This window comes from Marmota monax, unplaced genomic scaffold (genome assembly GCF_021218885.2).
Source record: "Marmota monax isolate L192 unplaced genomic scaffold, Marmota_monax_Labrador192_F-V1.1 WCK01_AAM20220418_F8-fsc01513, whole genome shotgun sequence".
Classification (NCBI taxonomy): Eukaryota; Metazoa; Chordata; class Mammalia; order Rodentia; family Sciuridae; genus Marmota; species Marmota monax.
This window is the reverse complement of record NW_026694894.1, coordinates 9,429-37,060: the sequence shown is the minus strand read 5'-3', so window position 1 is coordinate 37,060 and position 27,632 is coordinate 9,429. Positions and strand designations below refer to the sequence as shown.

Sequence of the window (27,632 nt, the reverse complement as noted above, 5' to 3'; positions counted from 1 at the left end):
TCCCAGAAGGCGCAGCCAAAATGGAGCCAGAGTAGCCAGAAGAGCCTGAGCAGCTGGAGGAGCCAGAGTAGCTACCGCTGCATCCCAGAAGGAGCGGCCATAGTGTCTAAGACAAAGCTGCAGCTGGAGCACGGGAGCCCCTGGAGCGCAGGTACCTCTGCGGAGCAGGAGCTAATGCCGCCGCCGCCAGGAAAAGGGAGCCACCGGAGCACGCATGCGTTGGAGTGCGGGAGCCGCCCGCCACCTGCTGCCACGGCCGCCAAAGCCTTGAATTCGCTCCAATGCAGGAGGCGACTTTTCTGCTGGAGTGCAGGAGTCAATGACGCTGCCGCCAGAGCACGGGACCCAGCACCACCTGGTTGGTGGCGTCCAGAATTCAGGATCCCACAGTGCCGCCAGCAGAGGACCGGAGATGCTGGAGGGCAGGAGCCAAGGCTGTTGCAGCTGGAATGCAGGAGCTGCTGCCTCCAGAGCTCAGAGCCGCCCCCAGGGAGCCCAAGCCAAAGATTCCAAGCTGGGAGCCCCTGGGGAAAGGTGCAGGCACCGTGGGTCGGAGGACTGCAGCTTCTGGGGAGGTCCTCTTGGGCGAAGGGAGTCGCCACATTGGAGGAGGTCTGACCCAGGGTGGGCGTCTTTCTGTGCTGGAAGTGTGACTGTGAGTCCCGGGGTTGCGGGCTGGAGGTAAGCGGTACCTCTGGTGTTTTCAGGAGTGTGTAGGGGTAGCTGCAGCATGAGGATCCCTCAGGTGGGGGCATACCTTGCGGTGTCTGGGTGGGATCCCATTTTGTGGAGGTACAGGTCTCAGTGAGGTGATCTTAAAGGGGAGTCAAGCTCCTGGGGACAGGAAGGCCTGTTGTGGGGGGTGATATGGAAAGGGGATGCCCAAGGGAGCCCAGCCTTCAGCAAAAAGGAGAGGCTCAATTTGGGGCCATGAAGACTTCCTCCCACAACCCAACATTCTCATTCCTGGGAGACAACTCTAGGAGTCTGAAGGCCCCTTCACTTAGCGTTCCAGGCCAGAGTGTATGGACTGCTCCTTTGGCATATGGGTCTCCTCACCCCTGGCTTTCTATGACAGGAAGATGGCAGGTTTTTGCTTGCACTCTCCCTTGGGCCAACCTCGAGCTGATTCAGGCCTCTGGATTCATAGCTCGGTCCAGGTCCCTGTAGAGGTTGGGGATGTTTACTGTTGTGGAGACTAAGGGTAGCATTTCCATGTCTGGACTGTGAATGTGTGGGTCCATAAATATGGCTGTGTGTGCATGAGTGTATGTGACTGGAGTATGTGCATATGAGAATTTGTGTGCACCTGTCTGGAGATGTCCAAGTGTATATCTAGGTATTGTGTGTATGTGTATCTGTCTGTGTGCATGAACAGTTTTTGTGAGTCTGTACTTGTATGATACGTGAGATCGTGGGAGTGAATAAGGCTATGACTGTGTGTGTGCTTGTGTGGTCACTGTGTATTACCCTTCCCTCAGCGCCACCATCACTCAGCCTGGTGCCACATTGCAGCTATGTTTGCATCTTGCAAGTTTTCAGCCCAAGATAAAGGGAATACAAAATAAAAGACACAGAATAGAGAAGTAGAAAAAAGCCAGAGGGCAGAGTGTGGGGTAAAGGTGTGAACAGAAAGGGACAGAGCATGCTCTTCCCAGCCCTGAGTGCTTCCATTTGGGAAGGTGCTGCAGCCACTGCCCAGAGGCAGCATATGACATGAGGCCACAGCTGCCTGCTGTCAGAGCACTCTTGGAGCTGGGAGTGTGCACATAGGGGCAAGTTGGTGCCATCTTGGATTCTGAGTTCTTCTTTGGTTTGCAAAGGTGGTAGCAGCGCCTCTGTAAAGACAGATGATGCACAGAGGTGTGGCTTCCAGCAGGAAGGACAGTGGCTAGCTGAATATGACCAAGAGATGGTGGAGCGCATGACCTCAGCATTTTTGACAAGGCACAGAGTACCTGTGTGAAGGCCACCTGGAGCTCACCTGCCAGGTAAGGGCTGCACTAATTACCTGACGCTCAGTCAAGTGAGTGGCAGTAGTGGATGACCTGGTTCTAAAGCTCCTTGCTAAAGGAGGAAAATATTTTAAGTGCTATAGGAAATGTTTTTGCTAGAGGAGTTGAAAGAAGGAAATTTGGAGGGAACAAAAGAGGTTGTTCTGTCAATTTGAGACCGGGGTCGGTTTGAACCTGAGAAGGCAGTCTGCTGCCTACAAGATTAGAAAAACCTCATGCTTGCTAACATTGAAAGAGATTGGCATGCCCACATTTTACCATTGTTTTCCTTTTCTATAGTTTATGTTCACTTAAATAGCTTAATTCTAATCTAATTACTAATGTAAAAAAGCACAAGGTACAGCTAAGAGATTGCATTAGGAAACTTTAATATTTAACATGGGATTTTAAAAAAATTCTATTTATCCAAAACCTGACTTATTTTGTGTAATGCCTTAAAGTCTGATGATTGATGTTGGTGGTGTGTTATACATGAACTGTCTTCTATAGTATTTTTGGTAATTTTGAAACATTCAGAGTTAACAAAATGAGTCTTTCAATCAAGACTTTTATATTGTAGTTGTATGTCAATATTAATAAGTTTGATATTGCATCTTTTAACCAAGTTCAAATTCTTGCAGATTATACTTTGAGCAATTATTTATCTGCAGCAGATGGAAAAAAATATTCTATATGTTACTATTTTAGAAATGTATGTTAAGTAAATATATACTGAAATGCATTGAGAAGTCTATCCAAGATGTTTTAGAATTTTACAAAATCTTGTCAAATTCATAAAGTGTAGCTTTAAAGACAAATTTTATGAGATATCACAAAACACTATTTTAAAGTACTAGTCACAATCCTTTTATTTTGGTAGACGAAAGAGTGAAGGAAAGCTGGCACTTTTTAAAAAACAAAATTGGTGCAAGAAAATCTTTTGAGTAAAAAAAATATATAAAAATCTCATATATATATATATATATATATATATATATATATATATATAGAGAGAGAGAGAGAGAGAGAGAGAGAGAGAGAGAGAGAGAAAGGGGAGAAAGTGTCCACTTTAAAATATTTTCCAGATGGAAAAAAATGCAAGAATTTTTCCCGCTTTATGTAAATTTTTGGTCTGGTGAGTTGCCAATTTGAACTTGTTTTTGTTTCATGTGAGATTCAGATACACAGTGATATCTATATGGTTCTTTGAAAGGCTTTCAGCTGCTGAGGAAGTGTATTTATGCTTTCGGTTCAAAAGAACTTATTCCCTGGAAAGCACTGAAAAAAAAATGAGGACATTTCAGAATTATTTTCAGATTATTTTTCATATTCCTTTTTGATACTATAGGTTATTTTATCTGTTATAGGTGTTAAGTACTTTTTTATGAAGTAAAAATTTAGACTATATTTGGAAAAAATACCTAGCTATATCTGATATTTAAAAGATGTTTTGTCAAAAGCATAAATTAACAAAGGTGACAAGTTAATGGAGGTGGGCAAGTTAATTGAACTCTTTCGCATTATTTGAGAAAATAGCATATGTTTGCTGACTTTGGGAATCATGGCTGGTGAGAAATCACTAAAGATTTACCAGAGGCGACTTTATCATAAACAAAATCTACTAAAATCTGCAGGTTCGAATTCATAATGGTTATAAATGTTTCTAGTATTCATACTGTCCAAAAGTTTCAAATCACATGTCCAATAGCAGCTGATTTGTTAGTTTTTAGGGATGGTTAAATATATGCCCATATTTTATTAATTCATACTATCCACAAGTCCAGATACAATGTAATAAAACATTTTCAGTGAATCACTTTCTTCCTTTTAAGTATTTACTTCTTTGACCTGGTCAAATTAGTGAACTGATTTAGAAGATAAAATCTAGAAAATACCACAGGTCTTACAATGTCAAATATTGATCATTGGTGGTACACATAGGTAGCTTTTGTTTTTGTTTTATGGAAAAATATGTTAGAAGTGTTGATGGGAGGCTAAACTATTTGATTCATATCAACCTGTATATTTTTAAGTTCTACATATTTTTAATTTCTTTACAAATATTTTAATACTTATTGTTAAGTACATATACACCAAGAGAAAATATTAAATAAAGGGAAACACTTGCTTGGGGAGTTTAAATTAGCTTTAAATATATATATATATATATATATATATATATATATATATATATATATATATATATAGTGTAGTTTTTGACTATTTTAGATCATAGTTCATTGCCTCACTTGGCATGAAATAAAAACATCATATTTAACATATTCCTATCAGTATTTCTTTATATTTTATAAACATCCTACATGCAAAATTGGTATTAAGTTTAACATAAAATTTCACTCAAGAATTATAAAGACTGGACTGGGGATGTGGCTCAAGCGGTAGCACGCTCGCCTGGCATGCGTGCGGCCCGGGTTCGATCCTCAGCACCACATACAAAGATGTTGTGTCTGCCGAGAACTTAAATAAATAAATATTAAAAAAAAAAAAAAAAAAAGAATTATAAAGACTAAGTTAGATTACCAACTCAAGTAGTGTATGTGCTCTCACAACTGTTTGGCTGCCAAACATAGGTTAAAAAAATTTCTTTACCTAAACTCTTTGCATTGTAATGAAATAAATTCTGACTGCTTGAAAAGTCATGATCTACTGGAAATTTGCCTGTAAAATAATTCGTAAACATTAAATATTTTGAATATAGGATTCTTCACAATTGATATAAATAATTTTGTATGTACATTTGATAACATCAGTGTTGATTTTTAATGTTTATCATTATTTTCTGTGATTTGTCTAATACATATTTGGTGATTTTTATTAAAGTACTGGGTACTTTCTCCAAGACTGAAATGTCAATATAAAGTGTACTTGATTGTATTAAAAATGTGTTGCAGGAATTGAGCAAGCAAAGAAAAATATAAAGGCTTTTTATGGTCTTTTTCTGTAGCTCTTTATTGATGCTATAGATAAGATGGTGCTGCTATGTTAGTGAAAGATAAAATACAAAACATTTCACTTACTTCAAAACTTGAACAGAAAGGCTATTTTATTTTTTTTTTATTTATGCATTTAAAGTCCAAGTTTGTTTTCTCTTTTTTAAAATCCTGAGTGACACTTGAAATGTCTCAACAATTTTCAGACTTCTTGATGATGGACTATTTGTGGCAATTTTAAGGAAAATCTGTTTTATAGGTAGCATAAAACACTTTTAAGATTGTGTCTCTAGCACAATTTGTGATACAGGAGGAGTATCTTAAAGACAAAAGACTTAGGATAATACAGACCTTACTGGGTAGATATAATCTTCTTTCAACTTCAGATTTGAACACTTGCAGTGTGGTATATCATAAATGTGGGTTTCTTAAGAGATTTTCTTACTAGAAATCAAATCCTTGGTGACACACATTTGTGTTAGTCTTTTCAACAGTGGGTTGAAGTTCAGCCATAGCCTGAGGGAGAATCTCCTGATCATTGTAAACTGCAATAGTGAAGACTCTGTTTTTGACAGGTGCAAACCATAAAAATTACCCTGTCATTTTTCCTAACTTAATAAAGCTTAAAGACCAATCATATCTAAGTTGTCTTTTGGTGTTTTAATATTTACCATTTTAAAACAGAAAATGGTTCCTTTGTGCAAATTTTTTGGGGTTGATGCATTGTCAGATTCTAAGAACTCACTTAAATAAAAAAGATTAGCACTAGCAATCTTATTATTTTTTTTTCACAAGCAGTAATTCTGACAATAATAGTATGTCTATCAGTTAGGTATGAACTAGCCAGTGCAGTACCACTGTGAATTCTAGCAAGAAAGATAATGTGAGATGTTTTGGTTTTATGTTTCTCAAGCTAAAAGACAAAGGAGTGTTAGTGAACTAAACTTGGACTCCTTTAGCCCTGACACTTGTATTCAGTGAGCTTCCAGTATACAATTATTTGGTTTAATATCTAAACTATATTTTCATATAAGTGCCAATAGCACAGTATTTTATAGTAATTGCTTTCAATTATTTCATCAATAAAGCTAAGTCCCTAGATATCCTGGGAAAAAATTGTGTATACTTTATAAATTCTTGTTTGTGGGTGATTCAAATGATAGACATTATAAAACTGTGTTTTCTAATTTTTACATTTTATTCTCATAAGATTGTCTTTTTTCTAATTTATTGAATATATCAAGATTTGTTTACAAAAACTTATCTAGTAAAATAATTTTTTAAAATTGATAATTTCAAATTAGAAAGAATGTCTAGTTTCTCTCACAGTCACCACAAAAGTTTACTTGTGAGTCTGCTTAATCTGTTTTTACTACATATGCACACTCTAAGAAAATCGTGTCAAGAAATAACATAGCTAACACCTATGAACAATTTTTTGGCAGTCTGTAACTTTTGTAGCATGTTCTTTGGGAACGTACCATGTCTGCACTTCCACAAAGGCTAATTTGTCATTTATTAATGGAAAAAAATCATAGAGATACAAGTGTACTTTGAAATCATTTGGAGAACTTATACCCCCTTGATTTAATAAAGGAGTTGCTTTGTGATACCTCTCAGAGAGCAATACACGTCCTGCTTGAACATGGAAAGTGACAAGAGTACACTACCTCACCAAGATAGCAACTTTAATTCATGAACATCTCTTCTTTTGTTGAGCAAAATTAATTCTATTTTTTTTTAAATCTCCTGATACCAATGTGGCTATATAGAATTTTTTTCTCGATTACATTTGAGCTTGAAAGTCTCATGTGCCTTGGTTTCCAAAACCTATACTCTCCCAGTTCCCCTCACCTAAATAGTTTTTCCATGTTAATCTTTATGTGTGATATGCATCTGAATGTGATCCACTTTACAGTCTTACTATGAAAAGACATCTCTCTCTTTTAAACAGATGTTCTGCTTGTCTGAAAGATTTCAGGACTATACTATTTTTAATATGGAATTTACACTTGTCTTTTATGAATTTAGATTTTGCACACTTCTCTTTTTGAGGTTTATGATTGGTTAACTTGCTCCTTGCTGTCAGTGTTCATTCTTTCAGCTGCTTAAGATTTTCTAATCTAAGGAAGCCTAGCATGTGCAAGTACAAGTTAAAAATTTTGTCTTCAGCCCTATTGCATATACATTTTTAAACATTTATTTATTTATTTATCCATCTATCTATTTATTTATTTATATGTGGTACTGTGGATTGAACCCAGTGCCTCACACATGAGCGGCGAGTGCACTACCACTGATCTACAACCCTAGCCCACATATATTTTAAAGACCTCTTGACACCATTTAATGTAATTGAAAAACACTATCAAACAACAAAACACTATTAAACAAATCTTAAAAATAGCTAGTGTTCTTGTTGCTTTTAGATATTTTGAATAATTTTGCTCATCAATAACTTATGTAGATTCATTATTTTTATGCTTAAATGAGTCTTGCTTCTACATAGCCTCCCACTTTTCCAAACACCACACCCTTCTCTCAGAGGGAAGAAATGCATAATTGCAAATTTTCATACCACAATGGGAAATCCAGAGTTACTGAGAATTCCAAGCATTCAACTTGACATTTAGCATATTTAGGTGAGACCTATGTAGAGCCATATTTGGGGCAGGATTAGGAATAAGAAAGAACTTAGTTATTTGTGTCAATATCTTTATTGCAGGTGAAGAGTTAAGAATTATATGCATTGTGCATTATATTTAAAATTGAAGTGGCAGCCATAGTGTATTGCTATGTATTGTATTATAGATCTTCAAAGCTGTGAGAAATAGGTGGTATAAACCTGATATTCTTGAGGAATCCATACATAAAGGTGTTCCTGAGTAATTAAGTTTCAAAAGTACTCCATTCATTTCCAATCACCTTGAAAGTTGAAAATATCATAAGTCAAAAATGCAGTACACCTACTCAACAGTCCAGCCTACCAGTGCAGTACAATGTAGAATGTTGGTTGTTTATTCTAATGACAATGTGGTTCACTGGGATCTGTACTTTTGCTGCCACTGGACAAAAAGATTATCATACCACATATGATTAATATTGGAAAAGGATAAAATTCAGCATTGGAAGTTTGTTTACTACTGAATGCATATCACTTTCACACTAATGTAAAGTTTAAAAACAAGTCAAACTATCATTTTGTCAGTGCCCATGTATATATTAAATTTTTTTCGAGCACCAGGGATTAAACTCAGGGAACTTGAACACTGAGCCACATCCCCACCCCTATCTTTTTAAAAATATTTTTTCGTTGTTGTTGGACATTCATTTATTTATTTGCATGTGGTGCTGAGAATTGAACCCAGTGCCTCACACATGCTAGGCAAGCATGCTACCACTGAATCACAACCCCAGCCCCCCAGCCCTATCTTAGATTTTATTTAGAGACAAAGCTTCACTGAGTTGCTTAGTGCCTCACTTTTGCTGAGGCTGGCTTTGAACTCAAGATCCTCCTGCCTCAGCCTCCAGAACAGCAGGGATTAGAAGTGCATGCCACTGCATTCAGCTTATATTAAGTTTAAAATGTTCAGCAGTTACTCACTATTATATGTCAGGCATAATTCTTGTGAGTATGAGGAATATAGACTTGCATCCATTCAGAAGGACTCTTATTCATCTCCCATACAATTTTTATTCATAAATAATTATATTGTTTATTTTATTGTTGTGAAAATCTACAACCAAGAAATATAAGTTAAATTAAATTTTGTTTATTGTAATTTTAGTATGGATGATGGACGTAAGGGCAATGAAAACATTACAGAAGAAAAACATATCTGGAATAAATGAGGAGAAATAAGTTGGAGATAAGTACCAAATTTCAAAGTGCATATCATACAGCATGGAAAATGAAGTTTATGCTTTAAACTTAATGGTATTCCTTTGAACAAAGATAGAACAGCATGCTTAATGTTGGACAAGGAACAATTTATTTTTTAGAGGCTTTATATCATATAAGAGTTTACATATTGATTTCCAAAAAAGCAATAAATTGGTCCCAGACCACAGGATGAAATCTTACTTTAAAATAAAATGATTTTGCTTCCACTTAACACTGAAATATTTTTTGCTGGAATAACTTTCTACGATGAAGGTACATTTTATTCTTATCCACTTTTTTTTTTTTTTACATTTATCATATGCTAAGACAAGAACATAGCCAACTTGTTTTGAGAGTGTTTCTTAGAATATTGGTTGAGAAGTGAAAAAAAATCCTTCAAGAAGGAAAATGTAAATAAAACTAATTTAAAACTTTATATCATGTATCAGATACTCTCAATTTCACAAGAGAAATATTTTAATTTAAAAATTTGCTGGTTTAGCTTAGTTAAATATAATACTATTTAATGAGTGCAAGTGTGAAAGTGCTAAGCACCTTGCATGATGTTTTCCCAAAACTCTATAAAATAAAGTCTTCTTCCTGTTTACACATAAGTACATCCAGGATCAGAAAAGTTAGTTAACTTGCTCAGTTTAATGTATCAAGTAATAAGTGAAGTCTACATTCAAACTCAGGGACACCTGATTTCAAAGCACTTAACTTCTCTAATTCATTTTTATTTTTATTTTTTGGATTTTTGGCTATTTTATGCTATTAATTAGGTAATATTTTACTAGGGATAGAAGAAACAGAAAGATGATAGATGTGAAAGCTCTTTTGGATTAAGTGGTGGTAGTACAGGAAGAAATTGGACATCTTGTATGCTGTCAAGTGGTGGAGTTTTAGGGAAATATTGGGAAATTTTTGTTTACTTGCTGATATAACATTGGTATTACCTTCTGACGTTTTCATACTTTCTTAAAGCATTATTCCACCTTCGTTGGTTACCTACCTGTTTCCCTCATGGCAATTATCCACCATGGACATTGCTGGAGCTGCTGTGCTCCCTTTAGCACATCCCCACTCAGTATGTTTAGTACTTTCTTGTGACACTATTATCTCATTGCTTAACTGTGTGCAAGAAATCAAAGGAAAAAAACTCTCAATCTAGTAGGTTTTTTATTGCTGCCCTGGCAATTTATTGCAAATGAATGGCTAAAACATCACAAATGTATTACATTTTTTAGTCATAAGTTTGGTGTTGGTCTCAGCAGTCTAAAATCAAAGTGTCTGCAGGGCTGAGACTGTATGGGGGAATCTGTTTTCTGCTCATTACTATCATTGACCACATTCAGTGCTCTCTGACTGTAGTACTGAGGTCCCTTTCTTCTTGCTAACTGTAAGCTGAGGAACAGTCTCAGCTTCCAGAAGCAGTCTGCATTCCTTGGATTTTGGTTCTCTTCTTCCTTCTTTAAAGCCAATGACAGTTCAATGAATCCTTTTCAGATTTTCTTCTGACCCATTCTTCTTTCAATTTATGGATTCAGGTGATTAGATGGATCCATCTTTATAACATGAGATACTCTCCCCAAATCAAGGTCCTTAACCTTAATCAAATATGCAATATCTCCTTTGCCATGTAACAACATATCCATAGTTTCCTGGGATTAAGATATGGGTATCTTTGGGAGGCCATTATTCTGTTTAATGCATCTTCATCAAACACAATCATTTTAGGCTTACACAAGCACTTTAAGAAATTGTTCCAATTAATTGAAGCAGTTCTATAAATTTTACTTTCTTATAATTAAACTGTATTTATTAATCTCTTGGCCTCTAGTTTTGTTCTTGCAAATCACAGTAGTTTAACTATTAAAAAGACATTTCTCAAACCCTTGCAACAATGATTTCCTGGAAAACCTTTTATTAGTTCATTGAAGTTATTCATAATATTAGAGTTAATTCTGACATAAAGATAGAAGCATGCAATATAACTTGCTCCAGTGCAGTCCACAGAATTTCCCTTTACCTCCATTCCTTTCTCCCCCTTTTCCCTTTCCTCTACTGCATGAGATCTTTTTTCTGTTTATTTATAGTTTTTTAAAAATTTTAAATCCTTGTAAATATATATAAAGGTGATATGATCCAACTCTTTTTAAGTTAATAAGTTGTAGTACCACATTTTTAATATAATCATGGAATTCTTTTTCTTAATACACTGTGGTATGTTCACATATGTACATAAGATAGTTTGGTCAGCTTCATTCCACCATTCTTTTTCTGTCTTTTTGCTCTTCCTCTCTCCCTCAATCCCTTTCCTCTACTCTACTGATCTCTCTTCTATTTTACTGGTACTCCCCCATCACTTTTACTTTTTTGAGGGGGTAGGGGTTCCAGGGATTGAACCCAGGGGCACTTAAACCTTGAGCCACATCCTCAGCCCTTTATACATTTTAGTTTGAGACAGGGTCTCACTGAGTTGCTTAGGGACCCACTAAGTTGCTGAGGCTGGCTTTGAACTTGTGATCATACTGCCTCCATCTCCTCAGCTGCTAAGAGTAAAGGCATGCACCACTTGTTCCCAGGAAGTACATTGATTTTGCATAATCACATAAAATGCAGATATAAGTAAATACTATGATGCTAGTCATTAAAAAAAGGTTTCTTATTTCTTTGCTTTTTAAAATGTAGATTGTTTTATGATAATTTGTATGATCCAAATCTTTTTTGAAGTTAATAATTAGTAGTGTCACATTTTTAATAAAATAATGGAATTCTTTTTCTTAATAAAATTTGATGTAAAAAATAGAATTTAATTGGGCTGGGGATGTGGCTCAAGCGGTAGCGCGCTCGCCTGGCATGCGTGCGGCCCGGGTTCGATACTCAGCACCACATACCAACAAAGATGTTGTGTCCGCCGAGAACTAAAAATAAATAAATTAAAAAAAATAGAATTTAAAATGACTCCATTGACATCAGAACTGTCAAAAAGTACAAAAGTGGGCTGGGGATGTGGCTCAAGCGGTAACACACTTGCCTCGCATGCGCAGGGCGCTGAGTTTGATCCTCAGCACCACTTAAAAATAAAATAAAAATGTTGTGTCCACCAAAAACTGAAAAGTAAATATTAAAAAGAATTCTCTCTCTCTCTCTCTCTCAAAAAAAAGTATAAAAGTGAGTGCATAATATAAGTTGGTCGGTTTTAATTACATTGAACAATTGAAGGACTCAGCTGTGTGTAGTGGAACACACAAGTTATCCTAGTGACTCAGGAGTCTATCACAGGAAGATCAAAGTTTAAGGCCTACCTCAGCAACTTAGTGAGTCCCTGTGTCAAAATAAAGATGGATGGTGGTGATGGGGATGTAGCTCAACGATAAAGTGCCCCTCTCTTCGCTTTTGGTTTTTATCTTAAAACATTTTCAGTTTGTTCAAAGGAGTTCAAAATCAGATAAAATATAAAGGCTGCTTTGTAAATTACAATAGCCAAATTATGGAACCAGCACAGGTGCCCATCAATGGAAGAATGGATAAAAATGTATACTATATATACACAATAGAATTCTATTCAACCATACAGAAAAATGAAATTATGATATTTGTTGGCAAAGGAATGGAACTGGAGAACATGAGGCTAAACAAATAAGCCAGACTCATGAAGTCAAGTGTTGGATACTTTCTTTTATGATGAGCTAGAGAGAGGGAAAAAGGAATTAGAAAAGAGGGATATTATGAAAATAGAAGTGAGACCAATAGATGAAGGTTCTTAAGAGGGAGGGAGAAGGAGAGAGTATGGGGAAATACTGGTGAACAAAATCTACAAAATTTTGCTTTGTCTGTATAAATGTACCACAGTAAGGGCTGGAGTTGTGGCTCAGTGGTAGAGCACTTGCCTAGCACGTGGAAGGCATTGGGTTCCAGCCTCAGTACCACATAAAAATAAAGAAATAAAATAAGTATTTTTAAAAGGTATCATAGTAAATCCTGCATGTATACATGAAATTGGTATATTATATATGCATATATAATGCGTAAGTATATTTATAATGTATTAATTTAAATAATAATGATAGAAGGAACATCAATAGGAAGAGCCAGCAGATCAGGGGTACTTGGGAATGAGATTGATCAATTTATGAAAGTATGAATGTGGCATAATGAATCCCACTATTATACATAATTATAATGCAGCAATAAATAATTTTAAAGAAACAAAGGCCACCATAAAATCATACTTTACAACTGGAAGGTCCTCACATATCTCTGTAAAGTCAAATGGCATAAATTGTTGAGAACCCTTTAAAAATCTTCATATATGTCAGTTTAAAATGAATTTATTTTAATTTGAAAATAAAAGAAATTCAATAACCTTAAAAATATTACAGAATTAGGGGCTGGGGTATTGCTTAGAGGTACAGTGCTCACCTAGCATGTGTGAGACACTGGGTTCAATCCTCAGCACCACATAAACATAAAATACAATATTGTGTCCACCTATAATTAAAAAAATAAATTATTAATAAAAAATTGACTTTTTTTAAAATTATAGAATTAGGTAACAGTGGCAGACAACTATGTGGTTGTTGGCTTTGCTAATGCTGTTCAATACTTGGTCTTTGGCAGATGAGTGGGGAGAATATTAAAATTTGGATTGTTACTTAGTTAATGTTGAATAAAATAGGAGCTGTAAAATAACAAGTGATGAGTGACTGTGCTACTGTTTCTGAGCTTTAAACCTGATTCACCAGGAAGTGACTCTAGCCTTAAAAGTGGCATTTCTAAACTTGGAGTTGAATGTAGGAAAGTTCTGAACTCAGATTGAATCACCTATCTCCAAACACTGTTTCTAATTGTGGAAAGTGCATGGGTTGATTACAATTGAAAAAAGTTCAAATGCTGTATTTTTGAGCACCAAGTTTAAGAACCAAACATGAGGAGAATGATGGATGGAGTGGCAAGCTGAGTCCAGGGTATGTGGACAGTTGTGCTCAACTAGTGCTTATGCTCTCCCTCAGTCTCTTCTCTCCCTTCTTCCTTCCCACATTTAAATTTCTCACTGCAGGTGTTTCAAAAATTTTAGATGTTATTTTTAACCATGATTTCTTGTATCATATCCTATTTTAAATTTTTATTTTTCTGGTTTAAAAAATGGAGTGTTTCACTGATCATTAAGACCTTGAAATCTTGAAAAGTTTATAATAATCTTGTTAAAGAGTTCCTTGAATTTCAAGAGCTCAAAGAGACTTTAGAAACCACTTGTTTAGTTGTATCATGTACTTTGAAATACATCATCACTTTTCAGCCACCTAGGTACAATCTTCGTTTACATTTTCTTAGTTTATATTTTCTTAAAAAAACCTTCTATTTCATCAACTGTACTACAAATTAATGTTAAATATCAGTTTACTGTAAGATTCAACTATGCCTCTCTTCAAGGTGTGATTACATCAGAACTTTCCTCATGTTCTATGGTGAAACAAGTTCCTAAATAATAGGTTGATCTAGCTAAAGATACAAAATATTCAAAATGGAAATTTGAAAATTCTGTGGATGGAATAGGTTGCTAATAGATGATACAGTAGATAATCCCTTAGCATCACCTGGATTAATCATTTTTTTATTTATTATTGACATTTTTCCTACAGAGAAGATGTGTGCCTAATCATTTCTGAATGATTCACAGATAAACAGAAATATGGGTAACTGGAACCAAAATTTTGGTCTTAAGCAGACCAGAGACCTGGCTCATTAACATATTTTTCATAGATATGTTGCTGAAGTATATAAATAGATGCAATTAAACACTGCTTTTTTTTTTTTTTTGGAATCATCATAAATTTTGTCTATCTTTAATATAAGTGTAGTTGCAGTTTATTTTTTGAATCGTAGATATTGTTTGATTGCTGATCCAAACTTACAGATAGCCTGATCCAGAAGAAAATAATCCTTTAATACTATAGTAAGGGAAATCTGTGACTTTGTTGCTTAGTGTTCTGCCCAAAACCATCAGTAAACTTCTAAGATGGCACACCAAAATCAGTTTTTCTAGTATCATTCCCCTTTCCACATGGTGGGAATTCTATTTCTTCTTGCTTAAATAAATAAATTTTATTCTTCAAAATTTCTGAGACAAGCATCCAGATACAATTGGTAAAGTGAGAAATTTTGTTTCATCACAAAATTCCACTTTCAACATAATCAATTATTTTTTTTCCCCATGTTTCTTAAAAATAGGCTTCAGAAAAAGCATCTTATCATATGGATTCACTTTCATTCTTTCTGGAATCACCCCAGGAACAAAGGACTTTGTTGGAGGTGTTCTCCCAAATGGGTTTCAAGGGTATTTACATTTGAAATAGGCCTTAATGGTGCTCATTCACAAATCTTCCAGTTAGCCTTGAGGTGTGGTACAATGAAGCCCATTATCCTCATTACAGGGTCATTTCACTATCTATTCTATTTTATACTTATTCACTGTGAACAGAGAAAAACTAGAAAAAAAACTAAAAAAACCTAGAAAACCCCCTAGAAAACTAGGGGTTTATTCTCAGACCTATGAAGACCTAAGCTGAAGTTGTGGATTTCAAATTTTTGTTTTGAATTTGAGATAAAGCTTCCCTTTCATTTAAATGCTCTGGCGTCCTGAGGAGCATGAGTTAAAAGCCAGCATCAGCAATTTAGTAAGGACCTAAAAATCTCAAAGGGACGCTGTCTGTAAATAAAAATACATAAAAGGGCTGGGGATGTAAATCAGTGGATAAACACTTCTGGGTTGCATTTCTAGTACCAAAAAGAAAACAAAAAACAAAACACAAATCAAAACAAAACAAAAACTCATGACTAACAAGCCCTAAAATCTACAGTCTCTCTCATGCATGAATACATCAAATGGAGCTGGGGTTCTCTCCTGATAATTATCCCAGGCTTCACCACTGGGATAATAGTCTGGGGACATGCTGGACTTTGGCACATGGATGCCCACAAAGAGTTTCAGAAAGAAGCTGAAAACTCCATACAATCATGGAACAAAATGCTCAGGTTGTCAACTGCTGACCTAAGCTCCACTAGACTAGTCAGAGGCGGGTGAACCCTGAGCTGCCTCGGAGAGTCCCTCTGACCCCAGAGGGACTAGCCACAATCTCCAGTTTCCACCATTGCCTCTTCCACCAGCTTCAAACAACCTTTCTACCCAGTCCCAGGATAACAAGCACACTTACATTTCCTGGCTTTCAGGTTTCTTAACGTTTTCCCTGTGATTTGTTTTCAGCATCTGTGTAGCAAAGAAACATAGACTCCTGATCCAGGACAGGAAGACTACAAAAAGATTGAAAGAATGGTGGGCTCCAGACAGGAAGAGAACACAAGATTGTGGAATCCCGCCCCCTCATCACTGGTCCTGTGAGGATGGACAGTCCTCACCTAAGAGACTGGTTGGAAAAGGCTTCAGCACTTCCCCATTTTCATTGTTGAAATATTAAGGATCAGAGTTGGGGATATAGCTTAGTCAGTAGAGTGCTTGTTTTGCTTATTTAAGGCCATGGATTCAATTTCCTGCACCACACACACACACACACACACACACAGAATAAGTGAAGGACTGTGGGGAATGGGGTTGTCATTAAGTGGTAGAGTGCTTTTCTAGTATGTGTGAGGTACTGGGTTGAACACCCAGCACCACATTAAAAAAAAAGAAAAAAGGAAAGAAAGAAACAAACAAACTAATAATGATATTGTATCTATCTACAGCAAGAAATAAAAATTCAAGAAAAAAAGGACTGTGAATTAGACTTGTGCACCCTCACTACTTCTGTACCCATAGACACACACACACACACACACACACACACACACACACACATCTTCAGAGAGGGTATAAATTTTTCCTGTAATGCCTTTTCAAGTAACATATTATAGGTGTGCTTCACAAACCTAGAATCCCCCCAACCCTTCTTCTTATTATTATTATTTTGAGTGGCTGTGAATTGCATTAAATGCCTTGGGTGTAGTTACTTTGAGGGAGAATTTCCTTCCGATAATAGGACCTAACCCAGGCAGAGGTGCATTGACACTTATCACTGTATATAAGGTTCAAGCAATTTGTGATAAATATGTATATATTTTTATTTATGGAAATGACATCACAGTTAGTTTAAATTTTTATTTAACTTTTCTGCTCTCTGATCTTATGAAAAGCAGCTTGAGGTTTAAGCTCAGTAGCAATTTCCTTAGGCATCAAGGTCCCCATATCTCTCACCCCTAAAAAGAGACTCACGAGTATGATTTTAAAGTTTTTTCTATTCAAATGAAAAATGAAAAACAAAAGTCAGGCCCAGTGACATACACCTGTAATCCAAGTGGCTCAGGAGTTGGATGCAGGAGAACTGTGAGTTCAATGTAACCTTCAGCAAAAAGTAAGGCACTAAGAAACTCAGTAAGATGCTGTCCTTAAATGAAAAAGAAGGAGGAGGAGGAGGAGGAGGAGGAGGAGGAGGAAAGGAAGGGGAAGGAGGAAAGAAAATAATATCTTAAACAAATTGTAACTAAAAACACTATATTCAATATATTATCACGGACTGACATTATGAATTTATTAATACATACATGCACTTTTGGAAAACCATCTTAATATTCACTATTTACCTGAAGTCTCAGGCATATCTCAGTTTACTGCATCCAAATTTCACATTGAGAGCTATGGATTCATTGACATCAGCAAGATGAAAGGCCTGAACCACTCATTTTTATGTCCTAGGTGATGGAATACACTTCCTGGACATATTCTCAACAGGGCCAAAGAACAGGGGAGACAGTGCACATTGAGACCGCTGGCAGCTCCAACCCAGAACTGTACAAATGTGGGCATTATTTCTCACTAGATTCTAAGAACAGATTCATTCCCATTTCAGATCCCACATGGTAAACATAAAGAATTGGTGTCCCAGGAGGTGGATGGTGCCAGGTCTTCAGATTTTCAGTAGCCCAGACTCTACAATATTAATTAAAGGGAAACTTATTTGCAATTTTACCTTGACCCTAGAGGCAGGATTGAGATATTTGGCTTTTATAATTGTGCTAATATTCATACCAAATTTATAAGGTACTGGGAGAATATTTTTACAATTAAAGGCATATATGTCTACAAATATTTTTCATAGTTCAATTCAGTTTATTAAGAGAGTCAACAAAATTTTAGTGAAGAAAAAATAAATCACTATCTATAAGATGATGGCTGTTTTTCATACAACCTCTGCACATCATGTGATTGAATCCTGGCATCCAGCCTATAGTGAATAAATTAACTAATTATCTGTCACTAGTTAACTCATTCTAAAACTTATTCGCTCATATTTGGGGTGGTCGTCAATTTAGGCTTGGTTCACCTGGAATCTTTGCTGCATATGATTAGCTGATGGTTGGTAACGTTAGAGTGTAATCTGGCTGCCAATAAAACACCCTGATATTTTTTCCCAAAATAACTCATGATTAAAAAAGTATTGTGGGCTTGTTCTCATGGAGGTAACAGTGTTCTGAAAGCAAAAACAAACACATTCAAATGTTTCTTGACCAGATACCTGACTAATACTCTTTCATAGCCACAGCATTATATAATCCATAAAAAATAATAAGAGACCATATTCAAAGCTTTGGAAACACATTCTACATTTTTCTAGAGAAGGAGTAAAAGCATATCATCTACTTTCTGTATATAGATGAAGCTGAAGAATTGTTACATGTTGGCATTATATGATTATTGTACCTTTTATAATAGATGAGGTTCACATAGGTGTTCAGTGTGAAAGAATATTTGCTAAGTCTCACAACTACTAAGTAACTTTACTGGAATTCAGGTTCAACTCTACCTTATCTCAAAGCCAAAACTCACCTCCTCTAGGCTACATGAGATATCAATATTTTCATATTCTCTTGGATGTTAGATAGTGACACTTATTCAAAAGAGCAGAATTTTTGTTTCTTTTGTACCAGAGATCTTACCCAGGGGCATTTAAGCACAAAGTCACACCTCCAGCCCCATTTTATTTTATTTCATTTTTTTTTGTACCAGGGATTGAAGCCAGGGGCACTTGACCCTGGGCCACATCCCCAGCCCTATTTTGTATTATACATCGAGACAAGAGTCTCACTGAGTTGTCTAGGGTCTCACTTTGGCTGAGGATGACTTTGAATTTACCATCTTCTTGCCTCATTTTCCCATCCTTCTGGGATTACGGTTGTGTGCACCTTGCCCAACACCATCGTGGTTATTTTTGTTTGTTTGTTTGTTTGTTTTTGCTTTATTATTTACTCAGTTGCTGAAGCTGTCCTTGAATGTGAAATCTCCCTGCCTAAATCTCCTGAGTCACTGAAATTACAGAAACACATCACCATACCGGTTCTTTTCAGTTCATACAAAGGCAGAATTGGGATGTCAAACAGAGAGAGAGAGCTGTTAAAATCACCCCATCTTAAAGCAATCATGAAATTCATATGGAAAAACAAAAGACCCAGAATAGCAAAAGCAATTCTAAGCAGGAAGTGTGAATCTGGAGGTATAGTGATACCAGAGTTCAAACTGTACTACACAGCAATAGTAACAAAAAACAGCGTGGTACTGGTACCAAAACAGGCAGGTGGACCAATGGTACAGAATAGAGGACACAGAAACCAATCCACAAAATTACAACTTTTTTATATTTGACAAAGGGGCTAAAAACATGCAATGGAGGAAAGGATAGTATCTTCAACAAATGGTGTTGGGAAAACTGGAAATCCATATGCAACAAAATGAAACTGAATCCCTTTCTCTCGCCATGCACAAAAGTTAACTCAAAATGGATCAAGGAGCTAGATATCAACTCAGAGACACTGCATCTGATAGAAGAAAAAGTTGGCTACGATCTACATACTGTGGGGTCTGGCTCCAAATTCCTTAATAGGACGCCCATAGCCCAAGAGGTTAATAACAAGAATAAATAAATGGGACTTACTTAAACTAAAAAGTTTTTTCTCAGCAAGAGAAACAATAAGAGAGGTAAATAGAGATCCTACATCCTGGGAACAAATTTTTACCCCTCACACCTCAGATAGAGCCCTAATATCCAGAATATACAAAGAACACAAAAAATTAAACAATAAGATAACAAATAACCCAGTCAACAAATGGGCCAAGGACCTGAACAGACACTTCTCAGAGGAGGACATACAATCAATCAACAAGTACATGAAAAAATGCTCACCATCTCTAGCAGTCAGAGAAATGCAAATCAAAACCACTCTAAGATACCATCTCACTCCAGTAAGATTGGCAGCCATTATGAAGTCAAACAACAACAAGTGCTGGCGAGGATGTGGTGAAAAGGGTACACTTGTACATTGCTGGTGGGACTGCAAATTGGTGCAGCCAATTTGGAAAGCAGTATGGAGATTTCTTGGAAAGCTGGGAATGGAACCACCATTTGACCCAGCTATTCCCCTTCTAGGTCTATTGCCTAAAGACCTAAAAAGAGCATGCTACAGGGACACTGCTACATCGATGTTCATAGCAGCACAATTCACAATAGCAAGGCTGTGGAACCAACCTAGATGCCCTTCAATAGACGAATGGATAAAAAAAAAATGTGGCATTTATACACATTGGAGTATTACTCTGCATTAAAAAAATGACAAAATCATAGAATTTGCAGGGAAATGGATGGCATTAGAGCAGATTATGATAAGTGAAGCTAGCCAATCCCTAAAAAACAAATGCCAAATGTCTTCTTTGATATAAGGAGAGTAACTAAGAACAGAGTAGGGACGAAGAACATAAGAAGAAGATTAACATTAAACTGGGATGAGAGGTGGGAGGGAAAGGGAGAGAGAAGGGAAATTGCATGGAAATGGAAGGAGACCCTCAGGGTTATACAAAATTTCATACAAGAGGAAATGAGGGGAAAGGGGAAAATATTACAAGGGGGAGAAATGAATGACAGTAGAGGGGGTAGAGAGAGAAGAGGGGAGGGGAGGGGAGGGGAGGGGAGATAGTAGAGGATAGGAAAGGCAGCAAATACAACAGACACTAGTATGGCAATATGTAAATCAATGGATGTGTAACTGATGTGATTCTGCAATTTGTATACGGGGTAAAAATGGGAGTTTATAACCCACTTGAATCAAAGTGTGAAATATGATATATCAAGAACTATGTAATGTTTTGAACAACCAACAATTAAAAAATTTTAAAAAAAGAACCTGGTATACATAAGTAAAGTGTGCTTTTTTGTTCCATAATTAGTTCTATCAGAATATGTAACTTAAGTGTGTAGTTGTAGAGACTGCCAGTTTATGGGAAACTGATCATAAATACTGATGTTATTCTGAGGCTTGCAACTGGCACTTAAAGTTAGTGAAATTCAATAGGAGTAAACCCCAAATTGTGACATCTATAGGAGTATCAAAATTGAATTATAGGACTACTATTTGTTGGAACATTTTTTGTTGTGCAATTTGCATGTTTGTTATCAAAAGATGTTGTATTGATAAGTGTGGTGGAACCAACCTAGATGCCCTTCAATAGACGAATAGTCCCAGTGATGTGAGAGAATGAGACAAGAAGATGGCAAATGGGAGGCCAGTCTCAGTAATTTAGAAAGGTCTTAAGCAACTTGGTGAGTCTCTGTGTCAAAATTTAAATAAATAAACATTCTGGAAATGCAGCTCAGTGGTAGAGTAGAGTAGACCCTAGATTAAATTCTTAATTGAAAAACAAAACAAAACTTTCAGAAAAAAATACATCACAGGTCATATCCTTAAAGTAGGTCTAGATATGTGTTTGTTCATTATGAAAATTGATATCCTAGTCTCCATACTTTTAGGGGAGTAATTAGGGTGTAAAAACCTTTCAGAATTAATGTTTTCCAGCTTAGTATTCCCATACTCCCTACTTTGAAATTAGCCATGTGGGGATACAACTCACAGTGAGAGTCATTTCCCATATCTGGGGATGTTTAATCTGATGTTACAGTTTCTTTATGAACTGTGGGGTTAATAGTCTATTAATTTGTTTTTCTCTTTTATCTTTTTTTATATCATTGTTCCATGTAATACAAGTTTGCCCAAGTACCTAAGTGTTTTGTAATACTGCGATAATTAAAATTTTTATTTTATCATTTGAAAAGTGAGTGAATTGTGATGTTGATGTTGTGGTATAAAGAAATAATATATATGGTACTTGTTTTATAATATTATTAAATAATGAGAATATAGACAACTTGGAGATTGCCATTTAAATAAATATATGGACTTTTGGAAGTTTTGGTGTGTCTCATTGATGTCATATATCTTGCACACACAGAGGTGACCATGGTCCTATGAGTCTTGTTATTACTTAAAATTTTGCTTGCTATGTATATCTCAAGTATAATTGCATCATTTGGTTGGGTTTTTTTGAGTATTCAATAACTTATTGCAGCTGTCATTTATCCATTAAGATTATGTTGGAAAGTTTTACTACTTTTTTTGCTTTAGTGTTTTGCTTCACATGTGTTGCTCTCTGGATTTTATTATACCAACTTTATTCATCAATTTCACTACTTATAATTATTTATTGGGGCTAAGGATATAGCTCAGTTGGTAATGTACTTGCCTTGCATTCACAAGGCCCTGGCTTCAATCCCCAGCACCACAAAAAAGTACCTTATTGAATGATTGAGAGCATTTCCCTATGTGAGAGCCTGCTCTTCTAACTCTCATTACAACCTTTGTCAAATAAAATATTGTGTCAATGATCATATGGTTGATGTGACATATATTTAATCATTTTTATTTCAGGAACCATTGATGTTCAAGGATGTGGCAATTGCTTTCTCTGATGAGGAGTGGAAATGCCTGGACCCTGTTCAGCAGACTTTATATGGAGTTGTGATTTTTAGAGATCTATAAAAACCTGGTCTTTGTGGGTGAGCATAAATTTCCATCAGAATTCCTAGTTAACTACCAATATTTAATTTTTTAAATTTGTAGAATATCTTTTTGCCACTTCTATTCTGCACAAAAATGTTTTAAGTTCTTGTTTTTGGAATGAAGATTGGGCATTTGCTTATTTAGAAAGAAATGTTAACGAATTTTCTTTTTATGACCAACCTATCTTTTCAAAGTGATGCTGACTATCTGGAGATTGAAAATTGTTGCAAAGTATTTTAGTGGTTCTGTCAAAAACAAAATTTGAAAAAAGTAACTGTCTAGACTCTTCTATGATTCCTTTATTTTTCCTAATGAGTTCAGCATTTAAAAACATCAGTAGTTAGCAAGAAAATTTAAAAAAATGAACCATATTCCATTTTCCAACAAACACAAAATCTTTAAATCATCCTTGGTCATTTCTGTCTCAAAAGCAATAACCTTGGAATTTGAAGAGAAAAGTGACAGTAGCCATATATTCATGTGGGTAAAAGTCAAGGAAGCAAAGAATATGAATAAGATGTCAAAATGTCAAAAAAAAAAAATAAGTCACTCTTTAAAATGTTGAGAAGCTAAATTCTAGCAGAAATTATATTTCTAATCCTAGGTTTTATTGTCTTGCATTCATAACAGAGCATACCCTGCCCCATGTTTGACATACTTTCCAATTCTTTAAGCTCCTTCTTGTATTTCAGTTATCTCCCTACATTTAAATAAACAAAGCACACCCTAATGCCTGTAAGAATTTGCATAATTTGACAGATGTCTATTGATCTTTAGAAACTCCTTAGAAAATCTGTGCATATTTTTGATATCTCTAGGTTGAACTATTGTAATATATTAATATCATAGAAGAATTTCTTTAATATAATTCATTTATTTATTTATTCAAATTTCCTCATCAGAACATTTTATTATTGCTTATACTGGATTTTCTGTGAAAATTTTCTGTCATGTAATGAATAGTAGTGATTCACAATGCCTGCTCCTAGACTATAAAAATATAGCTGATAAATGTAATTTAAAGAAAGATTTCTAGGGCTGGGGCTGTAGCTCATTGACTGAGGGCTTGCATTGCACATGCGAGACACTGAGTTTGATCTTTGGTACCACTTAAAAATAAACAAAAAAGTAAAATAATAACATTCTTTTCGTTTATAATTACAAAAAAATAATTAAAGAAGGATTTCTAAGGTACTACTGTGTTTAGAATTTTGTGAGTTAGATTTTCTCTAATTCTTGTTTCTCTTTTTGAGATCCACTGTTTCGAGTAGTTTCAGTATTGCTCAGTAATACTGAGTTTTCTCAAATCAGTAATTTTTTAAAAAAATTATTATACATATATGTTATAATTGAGTAAAAATTTTTCTGACTTCTCACTTGAGGACAATATTAGGTAAAATTAAATTGTACCTGAACCATGTTCCCATTTTTAAGAAAGTTATATATGCTTATTTACATGTATAAATATTACCCCTACTTTGTTTATTATTTGTGTATAGTGCCTTGATTGTTTACTCTGTTTATGTGATTATTCATATAATTTATCTAAATTTTATTATATTTAAGCATATGTATGTATACTGGAGATTGAAGTCAGGAGTGTTATACTACTGAGCAACAATTCCAGCCCCTTTTAATTTTTATTAAAAAAAAATTCTTGCTAAGTGACTGATGCTGAATTTGCATTTTCCTTCCTCAGACTCCCAAAGTAGCTAGAATTACTAAAATATTCATCATATATATACAGATGAATCTGTTCTTTGTCTAGTAGTAAAAATCTAGCATTTTAAAGATTTTTACAATTTTGTTTATCTTTTAGGAAGACAGCTTAGGTCCCCCAAGTGCCTCTCTTTAAAATGCAAAGCCATCCACTGTGACAAAAATATCAATCAGTAAGCTGCTTCTGTAGATAAAGCCAAGTCTGCAACAGAGATGTTACCTGCTCCCCAACACCCGGTGAACTCAGGATGAGCTAAGGACAACAGATGGCACCCTTGTACCCTCTCACTTGGGGACCAGGTATGTAGTCCACATATGCAGAACACTGAGTCTCCCCCGCTATGCAGAGATCTGTCTTTGCAGCGCCTCCAGGGGTTGCCTGCGTGGCACATCCCCAATGGCTGAGCACATATTAAATAATACAAATGCTTTCTACAGCCTTTGTTGTGAGGTTATTGGCTTAAGAAAACTTGGTTTTTAATTCTATTCCAACGCTCCTCTCAAAACTTGAAACACTCTGTGTGGCTTACTTGTTAAATGTCACCACAAGGGAACAAGAATGAGGGAGGAGGATAAGTCAAGAATAACTTTGAAAAAAACAAATTCTTAAAAAATTTATCCTGTTATCTGCAATTCCCTCTCCAAGTTTGCAGTCCAACTAGTATGCGCAGTGCAGCGGCAGTGGCCTGCGGCCCAGGAAGATGGGAACAGTTCGCTCCCAAAGGGAAATCTTCAAAGAAGGTTCAAATATCTTAATGACCTTTTCTGGACTCTTCCAAAGGCCGCCTGGTCCCGCCACCCCACGATCTGGCCCTGCTTACCAGGTGGCCTGCCAAAGGGCCCCTGGCCCAGCCCGAGCCTGCGCAGGGGGCCACCAGGCCCCACTCCGCCCTCGGTGTATTCCCATTGTGAACGCAGCCTCTGCCCTGAGCTGGGGAGGCCTCAGCTGAGTGGTGCCCTTGTTGTCCTGGCCACAGACGCCATGCCCAGGCAGCACCAGGCCCTCAGGGGACCCAGCACGACTCCAGAAAGACAGGGGCAGGACATCTGCACTCCCAGGCCTCAGCCCCTAGGAGTGGGGCAGGTGGACACCTAAGGACACACACGAATGCACGTGGGTCGCCTACGCTTGGGGACTGTGTGGACCCATGTGGACCCGTGGGTGGCGTTGTGGGCCAAACTGGGCCAAGCATGAGTGGTGTGACCACCGGGAACCTGGAAGCCCACTGTGATCATCAGGCATTCCTGGTGGGGACCAGGCCTACGGCTGGGGCGCTCCGCACTCCGGGGCGCCAGGTGCACACAGGCTGAGATGAATGGAAATTCTGCTTTTATCTTATTTATTTATTTTTTTAAATAATATTGAGTATTTAATTCAGGGGTGCTTAACTACTAAGCTATATCCCCAGCTTTTGTGTGTTTGTGTGAGTGTGTGTGAGTGTGTATGTGTGTGTTTGTGTGCTTCTTCTGGGTATTGAACCTAGGGCCCTGTGCATATGAGGCAAGCACTATACTAATGTAGCTCTATTCCCACCCCTTTTTCTCTTTCCCTTTTTTTTCACAATTTTTAAAATTTCTTTCTTTTTTTTTATTATTTTTGAGGCAAGATCTTGCTGAGGTTCTTAGAGTCTTTGTAAGCTGATAAGACCAGAGAAAAATGCCACCCAAACTGTAGCTTTGTGTTTTTTCTCTTTTTAAACCCAGCCCTAACATCAGTAGGGGCCGCTCTCCTTTGCTCTGGAGCAAGCCCTGGCCAGTAATAAAGGCTTCCTGTTGGAATTCTGCTGACCGTGTGTAGACTATTTTATTATTGAGGGATTTACTCAGCTGGCAGGATATAACAGAACAAAATTGATGTCATCATAGCCTGATGATAAAATTGTTTAGGTACATTCAAATATATCTGACTCTCTATGCAAGTGGAGGCCCCCAAAGATGTTGGCGACAGAGAATAAGGTAGAGGTTCAGGGTGCTGTAAAGAAGAGAAGTAAGGACTCCACACCTCATCTCCATTCATCCAAGGAAAAGGGATCACAGGAAGCTGGAAGTCTCAAGGCCTCCCATATTTAATTAGGACAAAGAGAAGCAGGATGCATTTTAGTGAATTAGTAAGAGTCCTGATAGATTTATTTATTGTCGAGTCTATGGAGTTTTTTTGCAAAATGAGAAAGTGTGAGATCAGCTTTCTTGGACTCACAATGAATGCCATTTTTTTCCTTAAAGAGAGAGACCATTGAGTCTCTCTCTCTCTCTCTCTCTCTCTCTCTCTCTCTCTCTCTCTCTCTCTCTCTCTCTTTCTCAATACAAATCTATCTATATATAATTTCTTTTTGTCTTATGTAATAATAGCCAACATTTATTGACTTTTTACTAGATGGCAAAGACCAGGTCAGTTGTTTTATGTGCATCATTTTATTTAATAATCTAAACAACTCTGTGGGATAGTTACTATTATTACCCATGGTTCACAGATAAAGAAAGAGTTTCAGAGAGTTGAAGTAACTTTCCCAAAGTTACATAATAATGGAGAATAACAGAACTTGATTTGGACCCTAGAAGACTAATCTCAAACATCTCTTTTGTTAGAATTTTACTTTCTTGCCTCTCTTCTATGTTTAAAATATAATATACCTTTATAACTCACTGAGCAACTTGTCAAAGTGGATCTATAATCAGCATGTTTAAAGGAAAAAAAATCTAACATTACACATGCTAACTTCTGCTATTATAAGCAGTATCTCATCCAAGTAGGATATATTTACTACAAACTTATAAAACATCTATAATTTTATACTATTTTCACCTTTTAATGAGCCTAAGCTAAAAGGCTGACCCTTTTCTGGAACCATGAAATGTCCTTTATTCTTGAGGTAAACATGAAATAAAATATCTGTACAAATAGTCCTCCTTTGCAAGGACATTGTTTTCTTTTATTCTCTCAGGGAAATCATAATCCTATGTCTTATACCAAGAGCTTTCTGAGCACCACCACAGACTTTAACATCAGAATTTCACTGCTATTTTTGGTAAAAACTGGTTGTTTTATGGTTGTTTTAAAAAAGATAACTTCATTTGAGAGGTGGTGTAGAGTAAGCAAAGAAATTTGTAGAGAGGAGAAGCATAAACACAGGAAGAATGCAAAAAATG

General features: G+C 36.3%; 1 long non-coding RNA gene across 1 annotated transcript; it reads left to right on the top strand.

Moving 5' to 3' along the window:
* Positions 1-24,897, top strand: LOC124080807 (uncharacterized). Its single transcript, XR_006847851.2, has 4 exons — positions 1-681; positions 1,824-1,991; positions 22,635-22,762; positions 24,586-24,897. It is a non-coding gene; the product is annotated as an uncharacterized LOC124080807 (long non-coding RNA).
* Positions 24,898-27,632: the final 2,735 nt, after the last annotated feature.